The 7,152-nt window shown below is 44.2% G+C and overlaps 1 long non-coding RNA gene across 2 annotated transcripts in view; it reads left to right on the top strand.

The window, feature by feature from the left end:
• Positions 1 to 5,927, top strand: part of LOC125618979 — a 68,963-nt gene extending 63,036 nt beyond the window's left edge. For both annotated transcript variants that reach the window (XR_007350395.1, XR_007350394.1), the window contains one exon: positions 4,637 to 5,927. This is a non-coding gene — a long non-coding RNA (uncharacterized LOC125618979). The remainder of the gene's footprint in view (positions 1 to 4,636) is intronic.
• The last annotated feature ends 1,225 nt before the right edge of the window (positions 5,928 to 7,152 follow it).

The following is a 7,152-nucleotide window of genomic DNA, read 5'->3' as shown; positions in this document are numbered from 1 at the left end:
TCGGTGGCCCCGGCCGGGTCGTCCAGGCCGCGCCCCCCGCTCCCCGGCGGCCCGGGAGCCCGACCCGCTGTTCACGCTGTCGGATGGTGCGGGTGTCCTGGGCCGCTCGAGCGGTACCGGCTGGACACTAGGTCCGCGGCCGTCGTTTCCCAGCCTCTGTGGTGCGAAGCTGCATCTGCTTCTTTTTAGTTTGGTTTGTGCGCGTTGATTTTTGCCTCCACGTTTCTTAGCGTAGCCGTTTCGCGCGGCCTTCTGCTGTTTGCATTTTACTGACCGCGCTGGCGAGGTCTCGGTGCTGTTCGTTTCCCAGCCTGGCTGTTTTTATGCACAAGATTAAATGAGAGTGAAGAAAAATTAGTGAGGTGTTCCTTTGGACCAAAAGAAGTTTTTTGTTGTTTGTTTGTTTTTTGTTTTTGTTTGTTGTTTTGTTTTTTGCTTTTTGTTATTTTGGTTTTGTTTTAATTTCACACAGCTGAAGCTGATTTTGGACCTCTGTAGCCCCTGTGGCGCCTGTGATTACCTAATGCACGTTGCCCTGAAGTTGTATGCCGAGAGGTTTCTGAAGTTGGTGGCTCTCCTTCCAACGAGGGAGGAAACACGGCCTTTTCTGTTTGGGAGTATTAAAAGCATTTGTGTGCAATGAATCAAAATGCATTCTGCTGTCACGTATAACTAATTAGAACAAATAAAAAAATAAATAAAAAGCAATGCCATTAAAAATCATCAATTAAAAAAAGCAGGAGTGTTTATCTTCCATTTTAACATCTGTATTTTTCATGGGGTGAATTTGTCAGTTTACCTATAAAACCAGCTTTTAAATTTTGAAATTAGGAACTGTGTTATATATACTTTTATCAATTTTTGGAGTAGCTTTTTTAAAAATTATGTGCCTCAGTGATAGAATTTGTGGATAGATCACTTTATATGTGAAACCCTTTAAATAATAGCTGCTGCTTTTTATTTTTCTTCTTTTTCTTTTTCTTTCTTTCTTTCTTTTCTTTTTTTTTTCTTTTCTTTCTTTTTTTTTTTAACACTCTGGCATGGTTTTGAGAGGTGCTCAGTGTGCAGACTGCTGTATAGGAAAGCCGGTCCTGCTTCTTATGGGCTTCGCGTACCAGCTGAATACCGACTGAGAAATCTCATTTGAAAATACTGATTTTCTGATGGCTCTAAGATCTTATGAAAAGTGACATGTTCTAAGAGGTAACAATGTAACTACATTGTTATGATGTAGTTATGATGCAAGAAGAAATGTTCTAAAATTTAGACCCCCAAGCTTGCTAATGCATTTTTCAAATGCCATTCTCCTCTTCATTTTTAATGAAGGGTTTTTTATATGTGTATCTATATGTTTATTGCCATATATTTAAACATTTTTTTTTCTGTGTTCTAATGATTACTGTGACAAGACTGACTTTTTCTCTTGCTTGTGAATCCGTGAGAAAGGTGGGAGGGTGACAGACGTCTGGTTTCTGTTTCATGGTCAGAGACGGCACAAGGGCAGCATTTCTCATGAGCTCCTCCGTGTTTTCACAGGCCGTGGTGATTCTGCATGCACTCTGGCCGCACAGTTCAGGGGCCTGGGGTTAGTCCCCTACCCCTGGGAGCTGGTGGGGGCTCCTGCACTGCTCTCAATGGGTGGGGTAGGTGAGGCCCGGGGAGATCCACCCCTGTACTGCTCTACAACCTGATGACATCCTTTCAGCACAGAACCCCAGCCCCCGAGCCCTAGTTGGGAGCTCCAGGACATTCTGCCTGGACCCTTATCCTGCAGTGACGGGAAGCACCAACCCAGGGTCACCTTCCAGTGAGCTCACCCACCTGTGGATGGCCAGAGTCCCTACTGTGTGCCAGACATCCTGTGGCTGCAGCAGGGAACAAGCTCTGACTCTCCCACTCTCTTCATCTGGCCAGGTGAGGGCCATGCCCACCACTGCACCTTACTGTAGCCAGTGGCTTTGGAAGGAGAGGGGGTGAAAGGCAGAGCAAGAGGTTAGAACAGAGCCTGTTTCACCTCTTCAGATACTTGAAGTTCATGTCAGTCTGTCAGGCTCCTAGGCCACGTGCTCTGCTGAGTATTGGAAATGGGGGCATGTGTTTGGCTGGGGACAATGGCAGTGATGAGGGTTTATTGCCATTTATTGAATACTTCTTTAGTGCAAAGCATCTCATCACATCAGATTCTCTAATAGAGCTACTGTGTACTGAGCATGCTAGAGTCAATTTGCCTTGGGACTCTTGTTTTAGATAATACATTTCAAGCCCAGAGAGGTTAAGTAACTTACTCAAGATCACACAGGAAGTGTAAACTCATGATTTTTGTTTTCTGCTGGTGTTATTTTAAGCATTGTAACTTTACTTCATGTACCTTTTCAAGCATATACAATGGTGTAATTCATCTCCTTGAGCCCATTACCCAGCTGCACTGATAGTACAGTGACGCACACCATGGTTGGACCCTACCTGACCCCAGACCTCAAGTCTCCTTTCCTCCCTCATAATCATCCCCAACCAAAGGACTCATGAACGCCCCCTGTAGGGCTGGAAGGGAATTGTGGGGTACTGGGCTATTTGCTTTGAAAAATGCCAACTCCCAAACTGCAGAAGCATAAATAATTTTGCTTTTGCTTTTTAATTCTCTATCTGGATTTAGAAAATGAGTGAGAAACAAAAGGACATCACACCAACCAGTTTTGTTCAAGAAAAATCAATGAGATTTGTTGTTGTTCTAACTAATTAATTATTCAGGTTTTAGAGCACCCACAAAACCACAACCCAAAAGGCTCACTATAAGGTCACTTGCTACCTACATTGCCTTTGGTAAGTGGCAGGAGGCAGTGGGTACCCTGCAGCCAGTTGTCCCTCTGGGAGTCTTGAGAGGACTGTTCAGCACAGCTCTTGGGAAGTGTCACTAGGGAGTTGGGAGGGTTACTTGGAGCAAGACCATCTGGTTGAAGCCCAGGTCTACAACTTTGCGCCAGTGGCCTGGGGCAGAGCAGCCTCACTGTGTCCCCCATGCCTGCTGCTGAAGGGCTCAGAGGGCTAGCGCTGCTCAGCTGGGCAGGACAGTGCCTGGCGCCTGTCTGCTAGCTGTGGCTCCAGTGCCACCCACCAGGGTCCAGATGCCCGGCAGCAGGAAGATCTCAGGGCCTACCTGGCGTGTTCCCACCCAGCTGTCATGAGGCCTCCAGATGTCACCACCAGATTGGACCAGAATTCTCTCACTCTAATACTAGCCTAATTTTGCTCTCCTAGGGGAGTCCTGAGGATTAAATGAGGGGATATACATACAGCTGGCCGGGGAAGGAGTGCGCAGGAGCTGGAGACGCTGGAGGAGCCTGCTGCGCAGAGAGCCACACCCTGCATCAGAGCCTGTGCCCTGGTGGATAGCAGAGGTGGGGTTCGAACCCTTCGTGGCCAGCCACATGCAGTGCGGCAGCAGCCTGCTCCATGCTTTGTGCAAAGGACCGCACGGTTGAGGACAGTGAGGCTTGGAAAAGTTAAGCCATAAACCCAGGCCATGTCGCTGGTGAGTGGCTGAATGAGGCTGAAATATTAATGGTATTTCTAACCACATTTAGTGCTGGTATTTTGAAGCTCACACGCGCACACACGTATACCTTAAACCTACAGATTCTGAATTCTTTGGCACTACACGAGTTTGTGTTTTTAGAAGACAGTTGGACAAGTCGCTCCTTTGGCTTCCCTGCTTGTTGCCACAGGCAGTGGTGCAGGAGGACCAGCTTGCAGAGCCCCTGCATCCCAGCCTCCGGGCCTCGCTTAGGATCCCTCACTGCTGGCCAGAGCTCCGCGGTGGACACTGCTGGACAAGGGTGTGCCCTGCGCTTTTCCAAACTTACACACTTCAATAAACCATCAGTTGTTAAAGGGGGAAACTGGACTTCCTCTAGGAAATGATGGCAAGTCGTGTGACAACACAGTTCCAAAGTAGTAGGTGAATTAATAGACCAACTTTTGTGCCTAACAGTTATTATTTATAAAACAGCTAAGGAAATAAATGCAAGTAGTCTTTATGTTTGATGAACATATGCTAAAGTACAAAATATCACGTGGTCTTCTAGAAAGGAGGGACACTTGTAAATTTTGAGGCATGATGTAAAAGTTAGTGACTTATGCTGTGACTTCTGTTCCACTGCAGCGGAGGTGTGTGTTTACTAAGAAGACACTCCTACACCAGCCTGGTTGGTTATTTTAAACCTGAGCAAGACTAAGTTAATAAAATCTGTGTGTTCTTTGAATGGTTTATTTCTACACCCCAATATAGGGAGAGGTTATATCCTTCCCTCTACCTGTACCTCTGTCCCACCCACGAGCAACTGCCCTCCTCCTGTCTTCCACCTGGTGCCAGTTCTTTTGTATTTCAGGGAAAACAAGTAATATTAATTTTTTTACTTACTATAATTTTTTAAATATGCAAAACTATTGGGAGTCCATCTTTAAAAGTTAGATACTTACTAATGAAGGCATTTTGTCATTTGAAAGGACGTCCGTATGACTATTCTATTAAAATGACTTGTTATCCTGATGTGGTTTAACAGCAGCAGCAGCAACTGGAGGATGTGTTAAGACACAGTTCATGGCACATGTGATACGAACTTGTCATTTCTCTCCTCAGGGTATTTTAGAAATGCAAGTAACCCTCATCTTGAAGTTGCTGGAGAGACCATCTTGGCTTTGCAATCTGACCAGGACCAAGATGTTTCCTTTTTGCCACCCTAGAACCAAGCGACAGAGTTTTTTGGACCCTACTGCACTAGGAAAACAGGATGGACTCCTCTGGGAAGGTTGTTTCATGCCTGGCACCTTTGGCTTGTGACCTGAAGGGGAACTGATTGTATTTTATCTGCTGAAGAAGAAAAGATTTCTGAAACTTCCGCATTGTGCACCCAAATGACAGACCCCTTTCCTGTCTGAGGCTCCCAGACTGAATCTTGGTGGGGACTTAAGTGCAGATGGCTAGGCCTGTGCCACATTCCCCAGCCCCACAGGCCTGACCCAGGACACCTTGTGGACAGGGTGCAGGCCTGCCAGCAACTTGTTTTGTTCAAGACAGACTATATTCGAGTCTCCCCTCCCGATTGCGTATTAGAAGCTCTGAAATCTTTACTGGACTTGCATATTTGTATCCCTTTTGCTTTTATATAAAATATAGTTTATGGTGCTATATTTATTTTTAACTGAGATACTGTACATATGTAAATATCTTTTTTTATTTTTAGATAAGGTCTCACTAAGTTGCTCAAGCTGGCCTGGAACTTGGGATCCATCTGCCTCAGCCTCCCAAGCAGCTGGGATTACAGGCGTGCACCGCCATGCCCAGCTTGTAAATAGCTCTTGACAGGAAGAAAATATATGAATGTAATATTAGCTTCCTATCAGTGAACTGAACAAATATATCATTGAAATTTATGCTGCAATCCGAGTTGCTGCAAACATAGCCCAGTTTGTTTACTTTTGAAAAATGTGACAAAGCTACTAAGAATGATTTATGGCAGGCTTTCTACTACTGTGGTTGGGACTTCTTAAGCACTCACCCTCTGCTTCTTTCCGGAACTCTCCTCACAAAGATGGCGTTGGTGTAAAGCTGAAGGATTTTTCATTTTTGTACAGATATATTGTCGATGTTTAAGAACTTGAGAGGGAAGTAGATAACTGAGATGCATGGATATCAACTTTCATGCTTTAGAATACTAAAAGATAGGAAACCATAGTTCTGATCAGAACTTGCCCACAAATACCAGTGATTCTGGGGGGTTAAATCATGTACTCTTCAAATTGATGTAAGTACACCGAACTTAGATTTCATGCTTTTAAAATTTAGACTCAAATGCTTTAGAATTTAACAGTTTTTTCATTAGTTAATAATTCAAGATTCTGTAAACATTTGATTAAACTCTGCATGCATATGTCATTGTTCTTGTTTTTCTGTTTATCTTCTCAACAATGGGCCCAGAGAAGAAGGAAGAGTAACCCACAGGGGATTTAGGAACCAGCTGCCAAGGGCCCTCTTTTCCTCTCTGATCTTTTTTTTTTTGTATGTCTTTTTCTTCTTTTATTAAATAAAATTTCTGAAGCTACACATTGAATTTCCTGATATAAAGGATACCCCCTTCCCAATCCCCAAATTCTATTGAACTGGTTCTCTGAGAAGAACAGAAGGAATCCATACCTACCATGCCAAAGAAAATAAGACGTATGAGATTTTAGTTTGTAATCCAGGGTGACATTTAGGCAACTTTGACAGAATGAGTTAATCACGATCAGAAGCCACATATTAAAAAAAAAAAAAAAGTTTTGGAGATACTGTTTTTCTTTGGTAACAAGCAATCTTTAATTTTTTTTTTATTGCTCAGAAAGTGAGACTGTCATGTTAAAATCTGTTAATCTAGTATCAAATACAATTATTCAACTGCAATCTTGTATTCTATACAGAGATTAATTTACCATTAAGGGGAAAAAATGAGCTTCTACACGTGTTGTGAGGTGTAGAATTTGCATGCTGAACCACAAGGTGCCTGTGAGGCCCTTAGGGACTCTGGTACATAATCAACCTTTATTTACAATTCAATTTTTATGTTAAAATTGTCTATAATGTGAATGCCTTTCCAAAGCAAAGATTTCTCCTGGCTGCAGTTTCTTTTCAGAAAGTATCTCAAAGCTTAGGTTTGATTCTTTTTTGTAACAACAGAATTTTCCAAGGTGGTTCTTGGCTCCCGTCTCTCCTCTGCCTGCCTCCCCGCCCCCCCCCCCCAGCCCGTTTGTAAGTGGAGATAATTGCTCCTGGGCTCCTTGCTGAGTGTGACTTGAGCCCACAGGTAAACTTCCTGTTTACTTGAAAGCTGGGTGAATTGATGGAAACACCTTTCTACCTCCATGCACTCAAAGACATTTTCAAAGTTGGTGAGGTTTAGTGTCGTTTTGGGAATTTCCTTGGAGGCCTCTAGCGAGCCCACGTCGTTTTTCTGCCACGCTGACAGGTCCCTGGCCAAGGTCTGCACCTGGCCGCCCCCTGGACAATGTGGAGACTTTGTCACGCGCAATTCCTCCAGGTGGCTTGCCCTGAATTACGCCAAGGTTGTATTTTAAACAGATCCGGAGAGGGAACAGTTTCCCAGCAGCAGCAAGAACACG

This window comes from Marmota marmota, unplaced genomic scaffold (assembly GCF_001458135.2).
Source record: "Marmota marmota marmota unplaced genomic scaffold, marMar, whole genome shotgun sequence".
NCBI lineage: Eukaryota > Metazoa > Chordata > Mammalia > Rodentia > Sciuridae > Marmota > Marmota marmota.
The sequence above is the reverse complement of the archived record's forward strand: the minus strand, read 5'-3'. Positions and strand labels throughout refer to the sequence as shown.